At 36.0% G+C, this 26,524-nt stretch overlaps 1 protein-coding gene and 1 long non-coding RNA gene across 7 annotated transcripts in view; one reads left to right on the forward strand and one right to left on the reverse strand.

Annotated features, from left to right (window-relative positions):
- The window catches only part of LOC141374890 (uncharacterized), a 58,857-nt gene extending 49,737 nt beyond the window's left edge, over nucleotides 1-9,120 (forward strand). For all 3 annotated transcript variants that reach the window (XR_012382063.1, XR_012382062.1, XR_012382061.1), the window contains exons 4-6: nucleotides 3,389-3,471; nucleotides 3,620-3,734; nucleotides 8,253-9,120. This is a non-coding gene — a long non-coding RNA (uncharacterized lncRNA). The remainder of the gene's footprint in view (nucleotides 1-3,388; nucleotides 3,472-3,619; nucleotides 3,735-8,252) is intronic.
- Nucleotides 1-26,524, reverse strand: part of RNF180 (ring finger protein 180) — a 187,148-nt gene that overhangs the window by 5,582 nt on the left and 155,042 nt on the right. The gene's annotated exons all lie outside the window — the stretch shown is intronic.

Here is a 26,524-nt window from a genome sequence, read left to right on the forward strand (position 1 = left end):
CCCAGGATGGTTCAGGCACTAAGTTTTTACAGGTAAGATGCATAAGGATCATTGCTTGTTTAATATTAATTTATTTTTTTCTTTTTTGAGAAAGAGAAAGGGAAAGAGGGAGGTGGAAGGGAGGGTCAGAAAAAGAGAGAGAATCTTAAGCAGGATCCATGCCCAGAGGGGATCCTGGTGAGGGGCTCCATCTCATGACCCTGTGATCATGACCTGAGCTGAAATCAAGACTTAGATGCTTAACCCACTGAGCCACCCCGGCACCCCTTCAATTTTTTTTAAGTGGGGAGTTGGTGAGTAGGTTTTTGTAACAATTTTGGGATTTCCAAAGCTATAAATTGGATGGGATGATTGCAATTTCTCAACCAAAATGTGATGAAACGAAAATCACCTCATAGATGTTGTTACTTGGTAAGTATTAGATAGATTATGACATCAGAAGAATTGCCAGAATACTAACCAGTGATTAATTCCAGCAATCAGTAACGGATTCTACTGTAAAATGATCAAAATAAAAGGACCTAATTCATTGGACTATCATGAGGATTAGATGAATTAACACATATAAAGCTCACGCCTGGCCCATTATAAAGGTTCAGTGAATGTTAGATTTTTCTTATTACATTATTATTGTTGCTATTAATATGAGGAAGAAGCTACCTTTTCTTGCCAGAGCTTGTTCTTCATATTATGTCTATATTAATGGTTTCTAATAGTTTCTTTCAAGTATGAGTTGATTTCTTCAAGGCAGTGGCTAACTTTAAGTAGATTGTCAGGGTATGAGACACTGAAACTATGAGATCTATTCAACATTATAGAGAGTATATTTACTATCTGTTAGTGGCAAAGGATTCAAAGATATTTTTTAAATATTTATTTATTTATTTTGGTTATGTTAATCACCATACATTACATCATTAGTTTTTGATGTAGTGTTCCATGATTCATTGTTTGCCTGTAACACCCAGTGCTCCATGCAGTATGTGCCCTCTTTGGATTCAAAGATATTTTAAGACATAGTTCCTGTTTTAAGAAACTATGAGTCTGGAACAGTGTTTCTCAATCTTTTTTAAAAAATTAGCACCCCCCATAAGGGGACAAATAAGTTAAATTTAAATTTATGTATTCTAATCAATAAATTAACTTAAGCCTAATTCTTCCTAATGAGAGAAAATAAATAGGAAAGAATAAGATTTTTGTCAGGTACAGTTAAGCTTTTGAGGGCCACAAACCACTGTATTGTCTAGGATTTTTTGGTGGCCCCCCAAACCAATCTTTGCCCCCGTTAAAATACATAGCCTAGGAGACAGTATGTCTAAAACCATCATCATAGTGAATGTATATATTGTAATATAGGCAACTACTTTATTCCAAGAGAATTTGGATTGGAATTAATGGGGTGAAATCTTCTGCACCAGGAATTCACTTTTACATGGACTTAACCACAACCTATTACTGGTGATAAACGAATGATAATTAGTCTGGTATTCAGACATGTTTTAAAAGAGTATCTAATAATATTAGTACCTTCTAACTATACTATTTTAAAGAACACAGTAAAGACATAAACTTAATACTTTTCCCCCCCAATATATTATAGTGGGGGGAAAAAAAAGCACAGTGCAGGGAAAATCTTTCTCATCAAGAGATCAGAAAATTTGGATTCTTGTGCCAATATTAAACATAACCATTTGGTCAAGTCAAAATAGTTTCTTTGTATCTTGCAAGATGTTCATATGGTTTTCTTCTTTAATCTGTTAATGTGATGAATTCACACAGATTTTTTAAAATGTTGAATTAAAATCTATTAAAGTGATGAATTAAAGTGATAGATTTTCCAATGTTTTATCCTTCCTTCATACTTAGGATAAATTCCATATGTTTATGATACTCGTTTTCATACACTGATAATTCAGCTTTATATATTTTATATGGAATTTTTATTCCTATGTTTGTAAGGAAGATTGGTGTATAATTTTGTTTTATGTTTTTGGTTTATCATGATTTTATTGGCTTTATAAAATACTTTGGCAAATAGGTGACAGTTCTGCATGGGTATCTGTATGTCTGCATATCTTGCATATAGAAGTAATGACTGCTTCTATTCTGTACTTTTTTTTTTTTTTAAGATTTATTTGACAGAGTGCGACAAAGCAAGAGAGGGAACACAAGCAGGGGGAGTGGGAGAGGGAGAAGCAGACTCCTCGCTGAGCAGGGAGCCCGATGCGGGGCTCGGTCCCAGGACCCTGGGATCATGACCTGAGCCAAAGGCAGACGCTTAACGACTGAGCCACCCAGGTGCCCCTCTGTACTATTTTTTGGAAGCTATTCCTATAGCATACAGTCTTGGCAGGCAGATTCCCCCTCTGGGAATGTTTGACTGTAACCTTAGAACATAGTATATTTAATGGTGTTATAAAAGAATTGAATTTTGGGGCACCTGGGTGGCTCAGATGGTTAAGTATCCGACTCTTGATTTAGGTTCCGGTCGTGATCTCAGTGTTGTGAGACTGGCTTAAGATTTTCTCTCTCCCTCTGCCCCTCACCCCCCACTTGTGCTCTCTCTCAAATAAAATAAAATAAAATAAAATAAAATAAAATAAAATAAAATAAAATAAAATAAAAATAATTGAATTGAATTTTATAAACTCGGAACTCTCCAGGTAACATATCCTAGTGTGTGTGTAGGTATCACCTGGCCCTATCTGTAATGTCCTATGAGAAAGAGGGCTCAGGTATCCATCACCAATTCTGCTGTTTTGGCTATTGCTGTGAGTAATAGACCATCCTTTGTTTCTGACCCAGGAATCTTACACTTTTTGCAAACACCCATGAAAGTGGAAGACTAATTTGTTAGCTTGCAAATAGGGTAAATCTCAGACCCTTAAGAGTTCTCAACATTGACACTCTTGTGTCCTTTCTACTCTCTGAAACAATGTGCGTAAAATTAAAATCCTTGATGGTTTGGTAAAGCCAGCCTGTAAAACCGTTTGGGCCTGTTGTCTTTTCAGGTTTGGGGGTAAATTTTTAAATACCAATTCTTTACTAGTTGCATCAGTTTCTTTATTAATTGCTGGTCTATTCATGTTTTCTAGGTTTTTCTTAAGTTGGTTTTGGAATTTTTATACATTATCCATTCTATCCAAGTCTTCAAACATATTGGACTAAAATTCGCATAACTGTGATACATTTAGGGCTCTGCGCAAATAATCTGGTCTCCTCCTGAGTACATGGTTTATTTTGCACTTCCCTGCCCCTGAGAAAGTTAGACATGGCCATGAGACTTGACCAATGAAAATGATTGTTCAAACAAAATACTGTGCATTGCTTCTGGGTATAGCATTTATCAATTTGAGAGGCTGCAGCAGTCTTTTTGTCTCCTCCCCAGCAACTACCAATATGCCAGACGGAGACTGCTCAGTCAGCTTTGGTCATAAAGCTTAAGATGATGTGGAGCAGAGGACTCAGGAGGTAAGGGAAAATTAGTTCAACATCACTATGAATTCTGATTGAGATTCACAAGATTACCTACAAAGCTGTCCAAGAAAAGGATTGATAATCCCCAAAGTTGAATCTGGCTTTTTTTTTTCCTCTTTGTTTTTTTCTTCATGTGGGAAAGTGCTCTTGGAGAAAGTTCATTGTGTGAAACTGAAGAGAAAGGACTATGAAAGAAATCTCCAAGTCAGGTTGAGAAAAAATGTAAAGAAGAACCAGCATTCTAGAACCTCAAACAGGTACTTCTGCCATTTTATAAATTCTGTTTTATAAAAACAATTTTACCTCTGAAGGATTTTTCTCATATCCTAGAAGATAAAGGCCATCACTTCCTGCCCCCCCAATATGGTTCAAATTTATATTCAACATCCAAGACCATAAAATAGGTTCCATTATTTTGAAGATTCAGAGACATAAAGATTGTGAACAATTATCTCATATATTTTTTTTCAATTTTAGCAACTTTCACAGTGCTTATACTGGGTACTAAATGTATTTGTTTAATGGATGGATGAGTGAGTGCCTGTATATAAGGAAAGATATCAGAAAATAGAATGAATAATTAGCCTGTTTTTTCAGAATGTCTCAAATCAGGCCTCTCAAATATATTTTAGGAGGGATGGAATATTATTATGAATGTATTTGAGATGCATTTTGTAGTTCTTGAGAAAAAATATTCTTTAGAGGTTAGTTCCGAGAGCTTTGAAATTAGTATTAAAAGGGAAAGAATCATTTGTCATATGCCAAGCATTGGACAAAGCCCTCAGATATATCACTGAGCAAGACGGACACACTGCATGCTCAGAGCTTAAAATCTAGTGGAATGAACAATGATGACAGAATACTATTGATTGATTCTTATTTTACAGTCATTGCAACAAGCATCAAATTCATCAACACTTTATAAATAAGGGAATTAATTAAGGCTTATGGAGGTAAAGTAATTTGTATTAAGATTTGAACCTAATTCTTTTTCTCTCATCTGGGGACTGTTTGATTTCCCAGTTCTGCTAGTTAACAGCTATGTGATCCTGAGAGAGTTACTTCACTTTTCTTACTTTCTGGAGATAATGAATGAGGACAGTAAGATATTTTCCAGCCTTACCCATCCTACATCTTACATGGAGTTAGATGCTTTAAAAAAAAAAAAAAAAAAAAAAAAGGATGTCTGTGATATCCTTCATGTGTAATGGGACAGGCAAAAGGCAAAGCACGGTATTTTACTGCTGTCTTTTTCATATTATGTAAGACTTTTATAGTGCCAAGTTGATTGATCTAAGTAGGCCTTAGCAGAGGTGGAGTGATATTTTTATAGTCAAAAGTAGGTATAGAGTTACTCTGTTAATATACTTGAAAAGCTAATACAAAATGGATTTTAAATGTCATCTTTATCTCCTGTATTTTTAGGATACCAGAGTCAAATATATAAATCCTGCAAAATTAATTTTTTCTAATGAATATGTTAAAGTATGTGTGGATTACTTATAATTCTATAACACCTGTTTAATTTTCAATATACAGTTGACCCATGAACAACATGGGTTTGATCTGTGCAGGGTCACTTACAAGTGGATTTTTTTTTTTAAGATTTATTTACTTTAGAGAGAGAAAGAGTGAGAGCGTGGGGAAGGGCAGAGGGAGGGAAAGAATCTCATGCAGACTCCCCATTGAGCACAGAGCCCCATGCAGGGGATCGATCTCACGACCCTGAGATCATGACCTGAGCTGAAATCAAAAGTTGGGTGCTTAAACAACTGAGCCACCCAGGTGCCCCACAACTGGATTTTTTTTCAATAAATATATATACAGTAATGTAAATGTATTTTCTTTTCCTTATGATTTTCTTAACATTTTCTCTTGCTTACTTTATAGTAAGAATACAGTATATAATACATATACAAATAGACTCTCTTATCAGCAAGGCTTCTGGTCAACAGTTGATTAGTAGTTGTCATGGAGGAATCAAAATGTTAAGTGCAGATTTTCAACTATGGGGGGTGTTGGCAACCTTAACATCTGTGTTGTTCAAGGGTCAACTGCAGTTTATAAAGTTATCAGGAAAAATCATAAAAACTTCTAATGTTTTGTTTCTGTTAACCAGGTAAAAAATGAATACCATGACTTCTTTTTAAAAAAATGTATATATATTTTTTAAAGATTTTATTTATTTATTTGACAGAGAGAGAAAGAAAGAGCAAGTGCACAAGTAGGGGAGCAGCAGGCAGAGGGAGAGGGAGAAGCAGGCTCCCCGCTGAGCAGGGAGCCCAATGCGGGGCTCGATCCCAGGACGCTGGGATCATGACCTGAGCTGAAGGCAGACGCTTAACGACTGAGCCACCCAGGCACCCCTAAAAAGATTTTTTATTGTGGCAAAAAATATATAACATAAAATCTGCCATTTAACCATTTTTTAGTATACAACTCAATAGCATTAATTACATTTAAAAGTTGTGCAACCATTATCACAAAGACAAACTTTGTAGCCATTAAGGAATAATTTCCCAATTTCCCATTCTCCTCAGTCTCTGGTAACCTCTCATCTACTTTCTGTCTCAATGAATTTGTCTATTCTAGGTATCTCAATGAGTCAGATCATACAATATTCATCCTTTGGGTTCTGGTTATTTCACCCAGTGTAAGGTTTTCAAGGTTCACTGATACTGTAAGCAGGTATCATAAATTCATTTCTTTTTATGGCTAAATAATATTCCATTGTATGTATATACCACATTTTGTTTATTCATTAATTTGTTTATGGCTACTTGGATTGCTTCCATTTTTGGCTATGATGAATAATGCTGCAGTAAACACTGGGATACAAGTATCTCTTCAAGTCCCTGTTTTCAGGTCTTTTGGGTATATATCCAGGAGTAGATCTGTTAAGTCATGGTAATTCTATATTTAGCTTTTTGAGGAAACTCCAAAGTATTTTTGCAGTGGGATGCATCATTTTACATTGCTACTAGCAATCTTTGAGGATTCCTTTTTCTCCACATTCTTGTAAACACTTGTTTTCTGTTAATTTTTTATTAGAGCTGTTCTAGTAGGTGTGATCTCATTGTGGTTTTCATTTGCATTCATTCCCTTAGTGACTAATGATGTTGAACTTCTTTTAATATACTTATTGGTTGTTTGTATATCTTTGGAGAAATGTCTGTTCAAGTCTGCTGCCCATTTTTTTAATTGGGTTGTCGTCTTATTGAGTTCTTTATATATTCTGGGTATTAAGCCTTTATGAAGTATGATTTGTAAATATTTTCTATTAAGTAGGCTGCATTTAATGAAGTTCATGTTTTTTTTTAGTGTTCATGCTTTTGGTGTCATGCCTAAGAGTCCATGAAGGGGTAAATGAAGATTTACCCCTATATTTTCTTTTTAAGAGTTCTATGGTTTTCTGTCAGAATGGCTAAAATGAACAACACAAGAAACAACAGGTGTTGGCGGGGATGCAGAGAAAGGGGAACCCTCTTGCACTGTTGGTGGGAATGCAAACTGGGGCAGCCACTCTGGAGAACAGTATGGAGGTTTTTCAAAAAGTTAAAAGTAGCACTACCCTGTGATCCAGCAATTGCACTACTAGGTATTTACCCAAAGGATACAAAAATACTGATTTGAAGGAGCACATGCACCCCGTTGTTTATAGCAGCAACGTCCACAATAGCCAAACTATAGAAAGAGCCCAGATGCCCATCGACAGATGAATGGATAAAGAAGATGTGGTGTATATATACAATGGAATTTTACTCAGCCATCAAAAAGAACGAAATCTTGCCATTTGCAGTGATGTGGATGGGGCCAGAGTGTATTATGCTAAATGAAATAAGTCAGTCGGAGAAAGACAAACACCGTATGATCTCACCCATATATGGAATTTAAGAAAGAAAACAGATGAGCATCTGGGAAGGGGGAAAACAAAGGAGAGAGGGAAACCATAAGAGACTCTTAAGGATAAAGAACAAACTGAGGATTGATGGAGGGAGATGGGTGGGGGATGGGCTAGATGGGTGATAGGTATTAAAGAGGGCACTTGTGATGAGCACTGGATGTCCTACATAAGTAAGGAATCACTGAATTCTATTCCTGAAACCAACATTGCACTCTATGTTAAGTACAATTTAAATTAAGAACATTGAACTAGTAACATTATTTCTGTTCTGTGTGAACTCTTAGGAATACCACATAAGCAATGTAGAATAAAGTAACTTAAAAGCATAATACATGTTTCTAGAAACTCAAAGTTTCTAGTCATTTAATCAGTCTCTTTAAATTCTGTTTGGTATGCTTTGAGAAATTATCCTTATAGTCTTTCATTTTCCCAGATCAGAAAAAGTGACAAAAGAAAAAGCAGTCTCTGTGTCATATATTACTATATTCTCTCTTTAAGAAAAAAGGATATTTAAATGTAATAATAAAAAAAATAGTGGGATAGAAATTAAATGTTTTTAGATTATATTACCAGATTCTACTATAAAACCTATATATATAACCTTGCATTATATCTAGCGTAGCTATAAAATATTTCAGCTATTTCACTACCAGTACAGGTGTGAAGTTTTTTCTGTTTTAAGTATCTCAAGCTTCTTTGGTTAATTTTAACACAAGCCTAATACTGGTAAGGTAAAAATTTAAAGTTTTAATCTGTTCAGGCATTTGAAAGTTTTCAGTGGTAAATTATAAATCTGGAAACAAGAAAATGTTTTCATATTATCCTATCAATTTTAATGAGCTAATACTCTAATAGCTGTTAAAATTTGTAGGTATACATCTCAATTAATATTCATCTATTTAAGCCATAATAAGCAAGTCCTTCTCCATGTGCACTGCAAAAATAAAGGACGCAGCTACAGCTATGGCATGGTAAATCACAGCAGTCTTTCTGCCAGTTGGCAAGAAGGATCTGGAACTTCTAAGAATATCTTCAGATTATTAGCATACTCTTCATGTCCCCAAAGGAAATTATTTTTTTTTCTTGTTGGAATTTGTTTTATCTTTTGAGATTACCTTGATAGCCAATTCAATCCAATTAATATATTTACAGATGAAGAGACAAATACTTAGTGCCTTGGATACAATGCCACTTTATGGTCTCTCCAAATGTCCCGGCATTTTCCTCAGAGAAGTGTTCTTAACATATTGGCTAAACTCTAGTTTGTGTAATTACTTGCAGATTTCTTAAATTTGCACTGTAGTCTCAGTTAAGTTTGTATTTGTTATCCAAAACAAATGGACAACTGCCATGCACTATTAAACTATCACTACACTATGCCAGAGTTAATTTCATTTCAGTGTAAAACAAACACCATCTCATTTATAGCATTGCATTCCATCTAATTAATCTACTCTTCATAATATTACGAATATGTTACTGCCTGGAAGTCAGAATTAAACAAAAGGACCTTTTAGGTATCTTTCCATTCTGAGTCCACAATTCTGTACTGCTGTAGAGCTACAAGTCCTAGCAGCTTCGAGAGCAATGTACCTCACCTTTGGTACTTCGGCTGCACATTGGAATCTCTGGAGGAACTTTAAATACTGATTTTTGGGATCCATCTCCAGAGATTCTGATTTAATTGGTCTGAGATATGGCTAGGGCACCAGAATTCATTCAAGGTTACAGTGTGAAATAACAGAAATTAATGCCCAGAAACTGTTTTGCTTCAAAAAAACCAAAACAAAACCTTAGCTCTTCTCCTCCTTCATACAAAAAAAAAAAAAAAAAAAAAAAAAGATTTTTCATCTGTTAAGGTCAGTTGAGGACCCGGAAATTTTCCGAGATGAGAAGTTTTGTTTCATAATAATGGTCTTATTTTGTAGTTGCTCTATTTTAGGAAGCCTAATTCCTCAAATTCTGGATTAAGATTATGAATGCTGATGACTCTCTCTCCTGGAAGTTCTTTATCTTTTTATTAGTGTGATCAAGCTAACTGCTCACCTGACTGGACTGAAATGTGTATGAGTAATTTACAAAAATGCTCTAAGGGATGCGTGATGCAAACCAAATTCCCTAGAAGCTGGTTATGTCATTTTGAAAAAAACATTTTTTACCATGCAAATTTAATAATACTTTGCAAAAAAAAAAACAAATTCCTTCCATAACTTCAGAATTTTTGTTAGTCTATTATAAGATTTTTATGATTTACATCCACTTAAAATAACTTATGAACAATGGAGGGGCTTTTGGGCAGTAAATATGAGTAATGTTAGATAGTTATATGAGGTAATGCAAACTTTATAATTTGTTCTATTTTGCATTTGTCATGACAGGTGGTATGAGTGTTTTGGGTTGGATGTGCCCCTATTTTAAAGAGAAATTCTAGTTTTCAAATCATTTATATCTGAGCACTGAGCACATTTCATTAAGAAATTGTTGAGACTACAGGTTCCATCTCTTCAATCCGCCTATAATTAATACATTTTAAATTTTATTTAATGAGCACTTCCTTGTTACTTTATTTTTCTCATATAAATATTGAGGTTATTATGGTGCTTTCTAATAAAGTTATGTATGGAGGCATAAGCATATAATTATATAACAGGCATGAAACACTCTTGTGGATAGTTATCTTACTCACTGGAAAGATTGTCCTAAGGGTCAAGCAGCCACAACTCTAAGTATAAGCCCTATTTATCATGAAAAGAAACAAGATATGGAGTGACTACAAACATTCATTTTTATGCTGTGCACTGCAGAACTCCAGAGAGCACCTTTCAAAAACACAACTATATAAAAGTCCTTCCTGGCGTTTTGCAATGTGGCATTCCTGACTTCAAAGCTATGACTGCTTTTAGAAAAGTCTAGGAGGTAAACTCTGGTAGGTAATTCTCTACGATGAGGTAGGCTAAAAGCCCCTTAGGAGGCTATAAGCTGAGGAAGAGTAAGCTATACCATGTAAATTATATTATCTAGATTCTGGTGAATGGATCACTAGCCAAATGAGATATAAAACGTTGCTTAATGAAGCAATCAACAGGTAATTTCATAAATCTGGGGTGGTAGTGAATTGGTTTAAAGAGTAAGGGGCTTCTTGGAGCACCTGGGTGGCTCAGTTGGTTAAGCAGCTGCCTTCGGCTCAGGTCATGATCCTGGGATCCTGGGATCCTGGGATCCTGGGATCCAGCCCCGTGTCAGATTCCCTACTCAGTGGGAAGCCTGCTTCTCCCTCTCCCTCTGCCTGCGCTCCTCCTGCTTGTGTTCTCTCCCTCTCTCTGTCAAATAAACAAATAAATATTTAAAAAAAAGAATAATGAGCTTCTTGTTTCTTGTTTCTTCCTCTTGTCTTCAACTTGGGATCTGTATACAGAGTGAGAGGCAGAACTAAGGCTACAGACTGAACTCTCAATTCACTTCATCAGCCCAGTTGCATGGATGAAGTAGAACTCAAGAGAAGTATAGCAGATTTCTATCATTCAACCTACAAAAGGTAGAAAGCATGAGAATAGGGGACTGGCTAAAAAAGGCCCTCCTTGGTTTCAGAGATAGGATGCAAGGGTACCCATTATACTGGAGTTCTGGAAGTAGAAGTGGGAGGAAAAAAAGCCATGCCAATCCAAGGCAATGGCTGTGAACACAGAGACCTGAGCCACTAATAACTCAGTGATTGTTAATTCCCAGTGTCCTTTTTGTTGTTTTTAATAGCTTCTCTTTTCTATTGATATTGTCCACTCTTTTATCTATGTTGCCCATCTTTTTCTCTTTTCATTAGCATTTGTTTAGTTATTTTAACACCCTAGTCTGATAACGCCAACATCTAGATCACTGGGGATCTACTCCTATTTTCTGCTTCCTCTCTTGATTATTGGTCACATTTTCCTAACCTTCCTTTGTCTCATAATTCTGTATTGTGTGAATGATTCATGCAGATTGAAGTAGATATTATTTCCTCCCAAAAAGGTTGACTCTTTCTTTTGTCTTTCAGATAGGGTGAGAGGCTGATCACCTGAACCAAATAATGAATAAGCTAGGGTGGAGGTAAAGTTAAGGTTGCAGCTTTAACTACACTCAGTCTACCTCTGATTTCAAATGGCTTAATGGCATGGCCTATCCTATCGTTTTTGCAATCCTTCAATGGGACTTTATCTCCATAGCCCTATGGAGTTCACTATGGGACCACAGGAGATTTGTACTCTGTTTTTCAGGTCTTGACTACTCCTTGAGCATGGTCCTTTGGGTTTTTAGTTAAAAGTTTAGTAGGTCTCCATCTCCTCTAATCTGAAAGGTCTGCTTTTCAGAGGTTGTAAATGGAACTCTATCCTTTCACCCTACAAGGTTTAAAATAAGGGAAATGTTAGACTTCTGCAGAAGATGATGAAGTAGAAGCTCACTTCATCCTACATACACAACTAGATAACACTGACATCAGTATAAATAACCCATAAAATGACTCGAAGACTGGCAGAACCGGCTTTCCACAGCTAAATGTAGAGAAGAGGCCACATCAAAGAAGGTAGGAAGGGTGGAGACATGGTGGAAAGCTAAACAGACCCATGGGCTGTCCGTGGGAGGGAAGGATGCTGCCGGCTCGGAGAGTGGAGAAAAACAGACCCTCACACCAGACACCCCAGATATGGGGAACCTGCATAGGGAGAACAAATCCCCTAACATTTGGCTTTGAAAACCAGAGGGGCATAATTTCTTGAATTTTTATAATCAGTGGGGCTTAACACCTGGGACTTCAAAAATCAGTGGGCTCAGCTCTTGGAGACCTGGGAGGGCTAGAGGAAAATGAGTCCCCACCGTTAAAGAGAGAGCAAAACAAACAGCCCCACTGAGATATAGCATAGAAGCAGGAGTCTGAAAAACACATGGGGTGTATGAGAAGGAGGTTTGTTTACTAAACTCAGAGCATGTGCTGGAGGGGCAGGGATCTTTGGGAGACTTCTCCAAGAACAAAAGACCACAATGAGATATCACCTCACACTGTCAGAATGGCTACAATAAACAACAAGGAAACAAGTGTTGGCAAGGATGCAGAGAAAAAAGAACCCTTGTGCACTACTGCTGGGAATGCAAATTGGGACAGCCACTGTGGAAAACAGCATGGAGGATCCTCAAAAAACTAAAAATAGAATTACAATTTGATCCAGTAATTCTGCTACCAGGTATTTACCCAAAGAATATGAAAACACTAATTTGAAAAAATATATGCACCCCTATGTTTATTGCAGAATTATTTACAATAGCTAAATTATGGAAGCAGCCCAAGTCTCCACTGATAGATGAATGAATAAAGAAGATTGTGTGTGTGTGTGTGTGTGTGTGTGTGTGTGTGTGTGTGTATAATGGGATATTACTCAGCCATAAAAAGGAATGAAATCTTGACATTTACAACAACATGGATGGAGCTAAAGAGTATAAATCGAAGTGAAATGAGACAGAGAAAGAAAAATACCATATGATTTAAAAGTGAACAAAGGAAAAAGAGACAAACCAAAAACAGACTTGTAACTGTAGGAACAAACTGATGGTTACCAGAGGGGAGATGGGACAGGGGTGGATGAAATAGGTGAAAAGAGTCAAGAGTACACTTACCACGATGAGCACTGAGTGTTCTGTAGTATTGTAGAATTATTATTATAGTATTATAGAATTGTATACCTGAAACTAATACTGTGTGTTAACTATACTGGAATTAAAATAAAGTTAAAACAAGGGAAATGTCTTAAGGAGAATTCTGACTATATATTTGTTGTAGGCCCCTTTTTATACTATGACTTTATTCGTAAACTCTGTAAGACAGCAGGAAATTGCTTTTTTGGGGCTAACTACTTAATCTCTAGTTTTGCCACAGCTCTCAGCAAATGTCTTATGGGGAAAATTTGCCGTATGTTTGGACTATTCTTCCAATCTGACATGCCAGTCCATTTGGTTATTGAAACCCCTGCTCATTTCTCGTACTCCTAGTAGACTTCTCTCCCTATGGCAAGACTGATCCTGAGATAATTCCCAGACTTAGAAAATACTCCCAAAGAAGCAAATAGCTGGCAATATTAGCTGTCCTGGGGGACTTTCCCCACAATGGAATTTTAATTCACTTTGCCTTTTTAAATGTCCATAGCTCTCTGATTTATTAATATGATTTTTATAATTTATCATTTCTCCCTAAGACAGTGGCATTTATACTGATTCTTCCCATCATTTATTATATTTTACTATGTCTCATTATATCTTCTGTATCCTAGAAGAAGAAATCTCCACTGTTGTTATTACCAGAAATAGTAGCTTGACTTGTGTCTCTTCCTGCTGTTATTCAGGGTTCTTTGTCTATTTTCTCATTGTTGTGGTCTGAGTCAGGCACATGTACCCCTCTAATCTGGTCCCCTCATCCAGCAAATCCATCTTTTTTTTTTTTTTGGCTGATGATCAAATGAGATTGCTGAATCAAGAGAGAACAGCCCTGCATCCCATTTTGTCACTGTATCTCAAATATGTAATAGGTCTATAACACAGTGGAGGTCTACTAAAATTTTTCATATTCTCTGATCATTTTGGATAAAAGGTGTAATACAACACAAACAATAATCTGCAGCCACTGCACAGACCCCGAATCATCGTCAGGGTACCATTATGGTCCCTGCCTGTCATTATTCACAAGAGTATGCCACATACCATGATCATGGAATAGGTTGAAGTGATCACTAGGTGTCTCAGTGGTAGATTAAGTTTTCCATTTCTTCTCTTAAGGTTCACCTCCTTAATCTTCATTTTTCATTCCAAAATTGACCACAGTTTCCCAGGATGATTCATAATCAATACGTATATTGCCCACTGCCCCAACAGAGCAGTCATACAGTGGTCAGACATTAGAACAAATGAACACTGCTGAAATCTTTTTTTTTTTTTAATTAAACAACACCATTTACTAGACATTGACAGTCCAGTTTGAGTTTGGCTGTGCTGAATTCCTTTACTTCCTTTCTAGCCTTTCTTAATCAGAGGTTCGAAAATTCCAGTGTCCATCCAGTACCAGAGTCATCTTACTATAAGTTTCAACAGTAACTTTGGGTCATCTATTGTGCAAGGTAGTTAGGGAAAGCAATTAAAATTGTCAGCTCAGGGCCAATGTCAGCTGCAGCTACCCTCTCTCACCATAAGAATCTGTCTCTAGTGCTAACGTCAGATGCCAGTGGTCAGTGGGTGGGTTTTAAATTTATGTGCATATGTATACATTTATGTTATATATCCAAGTGTTTGTAAATGTATTTTCTGCCAACATCCAACTTCATGTGGAATTAATAAAGCAACTTCTCTCTATGCAAAACAATAAAGGGGATGAAGTTTGTGTGTGTGAGTATGTGTATGTGTATGTGAGAGAGAGTATGAGAGAATGAAAGTGCTGGTAGTTTTTAAAGTAAGAGCTATGAAATGGTGATGTTTGAAAGAAATGTACAATTTGTATTAGAATTCATTTGGGTCATAAACTTAATATAGAAAGAAAAGGCATTCTAATTTTGAGTCCAATGCCTAACTGAACTATTCTGCCTTAGACAGAGACCACAGATTCAGTGACCCAGCACCAGGTTAACATTGGGTCATGTGAAAAGGGATGGAAATATTCTAAATAAATGTGAGCGAGCACTTTACACCTCTTATCAGGTACTAATTGCAGTTATGACTCTGTCAATCTTAGTTCTTTCCCTTAAATAACTACTATTTCTAGAATTTCATCCTCAGTTTATTAGTAGCAAGTTTCCAATTGACATGGTTCCCAGTCCTGTTACTATCTCTGAAACAGGACCTAGAAACCAGGTTCCATAAGGAACAGTTGAAGGAATGTGAATACTGTTTGTGTGGAATGAAGACTTGAAAAGAACATGAAATGTGTTTGTATATTCTAAGAACAGTCACATGAAGGAAGATTAAGACATACCTGAACCAATCAAAGAAAACTGTGAGAAGTCCAGATTTTATTCAACAGAGATTTGTCTGATAGAGTTATGAAAATGTACAAACTTCCTTTTTTAGGTAGTGAGCTCCATAACATTGCATGTGATAAGCAGAGTATAGAAGTCCTTCTCTGAGTGTGATTGTTGAGGTTTTTTGTGTACTGGTTGAAGTAGATATATTATGTATCCTCTCTAGTTCCTTATAATTTATACTTTATATTTTAGTGGGAATGCATGTAATTACTTGTTTTTAAAGTAGTTTATGATATTGTCAGGCTTTGATACTTGGTTGGCTTCTGAAATAAATTTTAAACTCCTAAGTAAATCCTACAGCAAAAATAGGGTCTGATTCTGCCACTGGAAAATAAATAGAAAGGAAAAGGTACTTTGGAATTTGTAAGCCCTTTCAAAAAATTATCTTGTGAATAAAATTGTTCCAGTTTCAGAGGAAATGCAAAGGTTAATGCACTTTCTGCTAAGAGGCACCACCAAGTCTGTAGCATATTTGGAAATTTCTCTGACTTACCTCCAACTTTCTGAGAAGGCAAATTTCTGGTTTATATTCAAACTCCTGCTGCTTGAGCATGTATGGTTTTGTTTTCTATTAGAAATAAGCATTCTTTTCCATGTGGATATTCTTTCATTTATACTGAGCATGTATAAACTTGCAGAATTATTCTAAAACCTTCAGATAAAATTATAACAAAATAAAGCACTGCCCCAGGCTTTTATAAGAAATGAATGAATTTGTCATAAATAGATCTCAGATGCCTGAAATTCAGCTCCATGTTTTTATTACTGCCAGAAAAATTAAGACATGGATTTTTAAATCATGTTTTTTTTTTTCATTTCTTTGACTTAAGAGTATATTCAGAAAAAAATTCAACATGGAACTTTTTTTTCTGCAAAAGATCTTGGTAAAACCTCTTAGCTAGTTAGTTTTACATGTATATTTATGTAAAAGTGTTTTCTTAGAGAACCAACCAACATGACATGGCTGGAAATCATGTCAACTTGGATACTGATAAACTGAGGATACAATGCCTGGAAATGGTGGACACTTCAGGTAAGAGAACAAAGAACTGACAGAGCCATCAGTGCAAATAGTATCTGATAACAAATACAAAGTGCTAGCTCATGTTTATTGAGAATATTTCCATTCCTTTCCACATCATCCATTTTATGTATAAAATATGAATTTGTAAGAAGAAAAACATTTAAAACATGTTGGCTCTGATCTGTCCACAGAAACTTGGCAGGCAAGAAGAGAGTGGCATGATATATTCAATGTGCTGAATGGTAAAAATATGCAGCCAAGAATACTTTATCCAGCAAGGCTGTCATTCAGAATAGAAGGAGAGAGAAAGAGCTTCCCAGACAAACAAAAACTAAAGAAATTCATAGCCACTAAACCAGCCCTGCAAGATAGATTAAAGGGGACTTTTTGGGGAAAAATAAGACCAAAGCAACTAAGACTAGAAAGGAACACAGAACAACACCAGAAACACCAACTTTATGGGTAACACAATAGTACTAAATTCATATCTGTCAGTCATCACTCTGAATGTAAATGGAGTAAATGCTCCAATCAAAAGACACAGGCTATCAGAATGGATTAAAAAAAACAAGACCCTACAGAGACTCATTTTAGAACTAAAGACACCTGCAGATTGAAAGTGAGAGGATGGAGAACCACCTATCATGCTAATGGATGTCAAAAGAAAGCCAGAATAGCCATACTTATATCAGACAAACTAGATTTTAAACCATAGACTATAACGAGATGAAGAAGGGCATTACAGCATAATTAAGGGGTCCATTGATCAAGAAGATCTAACAATTATTAATATTTATGCTCCCAAATTGGGAACACCCAAAAGATAAATCAATTAACAACAAACATAAAGAAACTCATTGAGGGGCAGCTGGGTGGCTCAGTCATTAAGCATCTGCCATCAGCTCAGGTCATGATCCCAGGGTTCTGGGATCAAGCCCCACATCGGGCTCCCCGCTGGCGGGAAGCCTGTGTCTCCCTCTCCCACTCACTCTGCTTGTGTTCCCTCTCTCGCTGTGTCTCTATCAAATAAATAAAATCTTAAAAAAAAAAAGAAACTCATTGATGATAATACAATAATAGTAGGGGACTTTAACACCCCACTTACAGCAATGGAGAGATCATCTAAGTAGAAAATCTACAGGGAAACAATGGCTTTGAATGACACACTGGATCAGATGGATTTAACAGATATAATCAGAACATTTCATCCTAAAGTAGAAGAATACACATTCTTCTCAAGTGCACATGGAATATTCTCCAGGAAGGATCACTTAGTGGGTCAAAAATCAGCCCTCAACAAGTACAAAAAGATTGAAGTCATACCATGCATATTTTCAGACCACAACACTATGAAACTTGAAGTCAACCACAAGAAAATAATTGGGAAGACCACAAATACATAGAAGTTGAAGAATATCCTACTAAAGCATGAATGGGTTAACCAGGAATTAAAGAAGAAATAAAAAAAAAATACATGGAAGCAAATGCAAATGAAAACATGATGGTCCAAAACCTTTGAGATGCAGCAAAGGCAGTCCTAAGAGGGAAGTAAATTGTAATACAGGCCTACCTCAAAGAAGCAAGAGAAGTCTCAAAGACACAACCTAATCTCACACCTAAAAGAGCTAGAAAAGGAACAGCAAATAAAGCCTAAAGCCAGCAGACGGGAAATAAAGATTAGAGCAGAAATAATATAGAAATAGAAAAAACGGCAAAACAGATCAATGAAACTAAGAGTGGTTCTTGGAAAGAATTAATAAAGTTGATAAACCCCTAGCCAGACTTGTCAAAAAGAAAAGAGAAAGGACACAAATAAATACCACCACAGAAATACAATTATAAAAGAATATTATGAAAAATTTACATGCCAACCAACTGGGCAATTGGGAAGAAATGGACAAATTCCTAGAAACATATAAGCTACTAAAGCTGAAACAGGAAGAGACAGAAAACTTGAACAGACCCATTAACAGCAAAGAATTTGAATCAGTAATCAAAAATCTCCAACAAACTGGGAAGGCCAGATGGCTTCCCAGAGGGATTCTACCAGACATTTAAAGAAGAGTTAATACCTATCAGAATCCTCTCAAACTGTTAAAAAAAAAAAAAAAAAAAAAGAAGGAAAACATCCAAACTCATTCTACAATGCCAGCATTATCTTGATTCCTAAACCAGATAAAGACCCCACTAAAAAGGAGAATTCTAGTTCAATATCCCTGATGAACATGGATGTAAAAATTCTCAAGATACAAGGAAATCAAATCCAATCTTTTAATGTTTAAAAGAATTATTCACCCCAAACAAGTGGAATCTATTCCTGGGCTGCAGGTCTCGTTCAATATTTGCAAATCAATCAATATAATACATCACATTAATAAAAGAAAGGATAAGAACCATATGATCCTCTCAATAGATGCAGAAGAAGCATCTGACAAAGTAAAGCATAAAAACCTCAACAAAGTAGGGATAGAGAGAACAAATCTAAACATCATAAGGCCATATACGAAAGATCCACATATAGTATCCTCCTCAATGGGAAAAAACAGAGAGCTTTTACTCTCTGATCAGGGACAAGACAGGGATGTCCACTCTCACCATTGCTGTTTAACATAATACTCAAAGTCTTAGCCTCAGCAATCAGACAACAAAAAGAAATAAAAGGCATCCAAACTGAGAAGGAAGAAGTCACACCTTCACGATTTGCCCATGAGATGATACTCTCGATGTAGAAAACCTGAAAGACTCCATCAAAAAAGTGCTAGAACTAATACATGAATTCAGCAAAATCACAGGATACAAAATCAACATACAGAAATATGTTCCATTTTTTAAATATGTTCCATTTCTGAACACCAATAATGAAGCAGCAGAAAAAGAAACCAAGGAGTCAATCCCATTTACAATTTCACCAAAAACGATTAAGATACCTAGGAATAAACCTAAACAAACAGGTAGAAGATCTATACTCTGAAAACTATAGAACACTTATGAAAGAAATTGAAGAAGACACAAAGAAAGGGAAAAACATTCCATGCTCAAGGACTGGAAGAACAAACATTGTTAAAATGTCTATACTACCCAAAGCAAACTACACATTTAATGCAATCCCTATCAAAATACCATCAGCATTTTTCACAGAGCTAGAACAAACAATCCTCAAATCTGTATGGAACCACAAAAACCCTGAACAGCCAAAGTAATCCTGAAAAAGAAGAGCAAAGCTGGGGACATCATGATTCCAGACTTCAAGCTATATTACAAAACTGTAGTCATTAAGACAGTATGGTACTGGCACAAAACACATAGATCAATGAAACAAAATAGAAAACCCAAAAATGGGCTCGTAACTGTATGATCAACTAATCTTCAACAAAGCAGGAAAGAATATCCAATGGAAAAAAGACAGTCTCTTCAACAAATGGTGTTGGGAAAACTGGATAGCCACAGGCAGAAGAATGAAACTGGACCACTTTCTTATACCATACACAAAAATAAATTCAACATAGATGAGACCTAAATGTGAGATGAAACCATCAAAATCCCAGAGGAGAATAGAGGCAGCAACCGCTTTGACCTCGACTGTAGCAACTTTTTACTAGACACATTGCTGGAGGCAAGGGAAACAAAAGCAATAATCAACTACTGGGACTTGATCAAGATAAAAAGTTTCTGCACAGTGAAGGAAACAATCAACAAAACTAAAAGGCAGCCTATGGAATGGGAGAAGATATTTGCAAATGACATATCAGATAAAGGGCTAGTATCCAAAATCTGTAAAGAACTTACCAAACTCAACACCCAAAAACCAAATAATCCAGTTAAGAAATGGGCAGAAGACGTGTATATTCACTTTTCCAAAGAAGACATCCAGACGGCTAACAAACTCATGAAAAGATGCTGAATGTCACTCATCATCAGGAAATACAAATCAAAACCCCAGTGAGATACCACTTCACACCTGTCAGAATGGCTAAAAGTAGCAACACAGGAATCCACAGATGTTGGTGAGTATGCCGAGAATGGGAAGCCCTCTTGCACTGTTGTTGGGAATGCAAACTTGTACAGCTACTCTGGAAAACAGTATGGAGGTTCTTCAAAAAGTTAAAAATAGAACTATCCTACGACTCAACAGTTGCACTACTAGGTATTTACCCAAAGTATACAAAAATAGGGATTTGACATGCACCCAGATGTTTATAGCAGCATTGTCAACAATAGCCAAACTATGGAAAGAGCCCAAATGTCCACTGACTGATAAATGGATGAGGAACATATAGTATTTATGTATATTTATATATACATATATAGATACATATATATACACACACAAATATATATATACACATACAAAGTGAAATGTTAATCAGCCATTACAAAGAATGAAATCTTGCCATTTGTAATGACGTGAATGGAGGTAGAGGGTACTATGCTAAGCAAAATAAGTCAATCAGAGAAAGACAAATACCATATGATTTCACTTATGTGGAATTTAAGAAACAAAACAGATGAACCTATGGGAAGGACAAAAAAGAGGGAGGGAAGCAAACCATAAGAGACTCAATGAGAGAGAACTGAGGGTTGATGGAAGGAGGTGGGAGTGAGAATAGGCTAGATGCGTGGTGGGTATTAAGGAGGGTGCTTGTTATGATGAGCACTGGGTGTTGTATGTAAGTGATGAGTCACTAAATTCTACCCCTGAAATCAATATTACACTATATGTTAACTAAGTAGAATTTAATAAGAATTTGAAAAGAAAAAAGAAAACATATCTGCTTGACTCATCAGTATTTCCAAGATACTACTTAGTAGTGTAAAAGGAATAGGTCTATTCTAGTGTGAGTTAGCTATATGGCTGAATGAATTCTGTAAGAATTTATATGAACTTTATTTGGAAATCTAAAACTGTGTTAAAATGTTTTGTTTTTGTAGAAAGAACACCAATTTTGTGGATCCAAAGGCAGCTCTGGGAATGTCCATTCTTTCATACAAGATCCCCCTTCCCACCTTACGTCCTCCTATCAACCTCAGAAAATTAGGCTGTAAAGAATATTTTCTTAGGGAAACAATTAACATGGCAAAGGTGGCATGGTATGTTGAGTATGGTGGTAAAACTATGGGAATCACAGACCCAAATTCTCAAATATGATCCTAATTTCCTACAATTTTATTACCTTTTATGAAGATAATTCAATCAATATCTTATTAAATGTGGTTTATTTCTTATAAAAATAATTAGAAATGAAGAATAAAAATACATGTAATGTACAGGATTACTGAGAAGGAAATTTATGACCTTAACTGTTAATTTTTAAGAAGTAAAAATCATAAAGATTAATGATGTAAAAGGCCACCTTAACATGGCATAAAAAGGACAGAATAAACCCAAGAAGAGTAGCAATAGGATTTAAAAAAGAGCAGAAATTAATGAAGTGGAAAGTAAAGATACAATAGAGTCAATTTCAAAAATTTGTTTAAAAATAATAAAATTGAGAAGTATCTAGCAAGATCAGGAAAAAAACAAAAAAAACAAAAAACAAAAAAACAAACCCGGGCATGAGTAAATAATAAGAATACAAAGAAACATAACTTTAGATACAGGATAGATTAAAAGATATAAACAACTTTTTGTCAACAAATTTTATTTTATTTTATTTTAAAGATTTGATTTATTTATTTGAGAAAGAGAATGAGAGAGAGAGAGAGAGAGAGAGCACGAGAGGGGGTTGGGTCAGAGGGAGAAGCAGACTCCCTGCTCAGCAGGGACGATCCAGGGACTCCAGGATCATGACCTGAGCCGAAGGCAGTCGCTTAACCAACTGAGCCACCCAGGCGCCCTTGTCAACGAATTTTAAAACCAAAAAAAATGGACAAATTTCTAGCAAAAAGATATATAAACTGACTCAAGAAGAAATTGACAAAACAAATATATTTTGAAAAAGGAAATGGAGGCAATATTACTCATAAATATATATGTAAAAGTCTAGCAGTGCACAAAAATGATCAAATTAAGTTTATCCCAGGAATACAACAGTAGTTTCACATTAGAAAATGTATTGCAATCTATTAATGTAATTCAGTGCATTAACAGATTGATGAAGTAAAGCCATTATGATCATCTCAAGAAATGCTGAAAAAAGATCACAAAATTAAAAATCTATTCAAGAAAAAATTATTAGCAAATTGGGAACAGATGGTAACTTTCTTAAAACCTGATATAGAGTATCCACCGAAAACACAGAGCAACATTCTACTCAATGGTAAATATTAAAAGTGTATATTTTAATATCAGATATGTTATCACATTTCCAATTCAAAATCAAACAGAAGTCCTAGCTCAGAAGGTATGGTAAGATAAAATGGAAAAAAGTATATTAAAGGGTATATAAAACTGTCTTAATTTACAGATAAAACAGGTATGATGGTCTTCCCTGAAAGCTCCCCAAACCCTATAATTAGAGTGAACATAATTTAGTAAGATTGCTAAATATGAGATCAATCTCCCACACAATAATTATGGAATAATTTTTAAAACCCAGCATCACTGTACAATAAATATCCAGAAGAGTAGGCTATTATTTAAGGAAAGATAGAACCTTCTGTAACACAACATAAGAGATGGATTCTAGATAACGACCTAAATGAGAAGGTAAAACTATGAAAATATAAAACAAAAAATCTAAGAGGAAAGTTTTGGATTTTGGGAACTTCAAAACACAGTAAGGCAAAAGTAAGGTGGGTTTAATTACATCAAAGTTAAGGATTTCTTTTAATGAAGGACAACATAAAACAATATACAGATGATAAAATGGGATAAGACATTTGTAATGTCTAAAGCTGATCAGGGATTAATACTGAGACTATATAAGAAATTTGGGAAGAATGATAAAGGCAGAAACCCTTTTAGAAAAATGAGTACAGCATTTTAAAAAACAAACATCCAAAAGACTATTTGAAAGTATCTCAACCTGTTAAAGATCAGATACATGCAAATTAAAACAATAATGAAGGTTCCTAGTCTTATTCTCTGCTACCACTTGTCATTTTCCAAAGTTCTAATTCTTCCTAACTCTCAAGCATTGTTAATAGGTACCTACATCAGTCATTTGGGAGAACTGATGGCACTATTTAGTCAATTAGGTGTATGCATATTCTGTGATGCAGACATTCTGCTCCTATGTCTACACACCAAATAAATATTCACGTGGTTCACATTAGGATATTCATTAATGTTATGTATAGTGGCAGGGACTGGGAGGTATCCTGTATTCCAGTTAGTGAATAGATAGATAAAATGTGGTAGATGCATATCTTAGTAGAGCATTGATTAGAACCCACATACTAGAGGTACACATAGCTACCTGGATGGATCTAAAAGCTTGGTGCTAGGTTAAAAAAAGTAAAAAGACAGGGGCACCTGGGTGGCTCAGTCATTTAAGCGTCTGCCTTCGGCTCAGGTCATGACCCCAGGGTCCTGGGATCAAGCCCCACATCAAGCTCCCTGCTCAGCAGGGAGTCTGCTACTCCCTCTCCCCCTGCTTGTATGCTCTTTCTCTCTACTTCTAAATAAATAAATAAAATCTTTTAAAAAAAGTAAGAAATAGAGTGCAATATATAATACATTTCCATAAATTAAAATATATGCACAGAAAACAAATATAAGAATACTAACAAAAAGAAGCACATTAAATAAACCAAACATAATGAAGAGTAGAGTATGAGGATAAAAGGAAACCAGTGAGTGTGGACTAGTGATGATGATATGCCATAAATTAAGAAATAGGACTCGTCCAACTCTGCACTCAATGTTCAGAAATGGAGAAAAGAGGACAACAACATAGCAAGTACACAGAAATAAATCTAACCAAAAGACGTCTAAGACATTTGTAAAGAAAATTATAAAGTTTTATTATAAGGCATTAAAGATTTAGAAGATCTAAATAAAAGAGGATTAAAAACTAGTTAGTAGACAGGGAGAGTTATTGCTGTAAGATGTCAGTTCTCTCCAAATTGACTCATACATTGAATAAAATCTCTTTCCTTCAGTGCAACGTAATTTTACACAGAGCTTGACAAGATTATTATGAAATTCAAAGAGCCAGGAAAAAACACCACAAAAAACAAAAAAAACAAGACACTCTTACAGCCTAACAAGTTTGAAAGGGGACATCAAGACTTATTATAAAGCTTTAGTAATTAACGCAATATGGTGCTGAGGTTTTGGAAAGATGGTGGAGTGAGAAAATCCTGATTTCAACTTGTTCCATGGACTTGAAGAGGTAACAACAGCCTCTATGCAACTAACCCTGAAAACAACCTAAGGACTAGCAGAACAGATCTTCCACAGCTAATCCTAGAAAGAAAGTCACATTGAAAAGTGTAGGAGGGGTGGACACTGTTGGGACCAAAGTCCCAGCATGACTAACCACAAATGGGAGGTACATCACAAGCATGGAGAAGCAAGAGGATCAGGTTCCACGCCAGGCACCCTAGGCACTGGAAACTTGCACTGAGAGGATGAGTCTCCATAGTATTTGGTTTTAAAAGCCAGTAGGACCTAGGAATAAATCTAACCCAAGAGGCAAAGAATCTGTACTCAGAAAACTATAAAATAATCATGAAAGAAATTGAGGAAGACACAAATGGAAAATGTTCCATGCTCATGGATTGGAAAAACAAATATTGTGAATATGTCAATGCTACCTAGAGCAATCTACACATTTAATGCAATCCCTATCAATATACCATCCACTTCTTTCAAAGAAATGGAACAAATAATCCTAAAATTTGTATGGAACCAGAAAAGACCCCAAATAGGCAGAGGAATGTTGAAAAGCAAAGCTGGCGGCATCACAATTCCGGACTTCCAGCTCTATTACAAAGCTGTCGTCATCAAGACAGTATGGTACTGGCACAAAAACAGACACATAGATCAATGGAACAGAATAGAGAGCCCAGAAACGGACCCTCAACTCTATGGTCAACTAATCTTCGACAAAGCAGGAAAGAATGTCCAGTGGAAAAAAAGACAGTCTCTTCAACAAATGGTGTTGGGAAAATTGGACAGCCACATGAAGAAAGAAACTGGACCATTTCCTTACACCACACACACAAATAGACTCAAAATGGTTGAAAGACCTAATATGAGACAGGAGTCCATCAAAATCCTAAAGGAGAACACAGGCAGCAACCTCTTCGACCTCAGCCGCAGCAACTTCTTCCTAGAAACATTGCCGAAGGCAAGGAAAGCAAGGCCAAAAATGAACTATTGGGACTTCATCAAGATAAAAAGCTTTTGCACAGCAAAAGAAACAGTCCACAAAACCAAAAGACAACCGACAGAATGGGAGAAGATATTTGCAAATGACATATCAGAGAAAGGGCTAGTATCCAAAATCTATAAAGAACTTATCAAACTCAACACCCAAAGAATGAATAATCCAATCAAGAAATGGGCAGAAGACACAAACAGACATTTTTCCAAAGAAGACATCCAAATGGCCAATAGACGCATGAAAAAGTGCTCAACATCACTCGGCATTAGGGAAATCCAAATCAAAACCTCCATGAGATACCACCTCACACCCGTCAGAATGGCTAAAATGAACAAGTCAGGAAACGACAGAAGTTGGCGGGGATGCGGAGAAAGGGGAACCCTCCTACACTGTTGGTGGGAATGCAAGCTGGGGCAGCCACTGTGGAAAACAGTATGGAGGTTCCCAAAAAGTTGAAAATAGAGCTACCATATGATCCAGCAATGCACTACTGGGTATTTACCCCAAAGATACAAATGTAGGGATCCAAAAGGGTATGTGTACCCCAATGTTTACAGCAGCAATGTCCACAATAGCCAAACTACGGAAAGAGCTGAGATGTCCATCGACAGATGAATGGATAGTGAAGATGTGATATATATACAGAATGGGATATTATGCAGCCATCAAAAGGAAAGAAATCTTGCCATTTGCAACGACGTGGATGGAACTGGAGGGTATTATGCTGAGCGAAATAAGTCAATCAGGGAAAGACATGTATTATATGACCTCACTGATATGAGGAATTCTTAATCTCAGGAAACAAACAGGGTTGCTG

The sequence above is a fragment of the Callorhinus ursinus genome, unplaced genomic scaffold (assembly GCF_003265705.2).
Source record: "Callorhinus ursinus isolate GAN/ISIS: 27379988/994484 unplaced genomic scaffold, GSC_fseal_2.0 scaffold23, whole genome shotgun sequence".
Classification (NCBI taxonomy): Eukaryota; Metazoa; Chordata; class Mammalia; order Carnivora; family Otariidae; genus Callorhinus; species Callorhinus ursinus.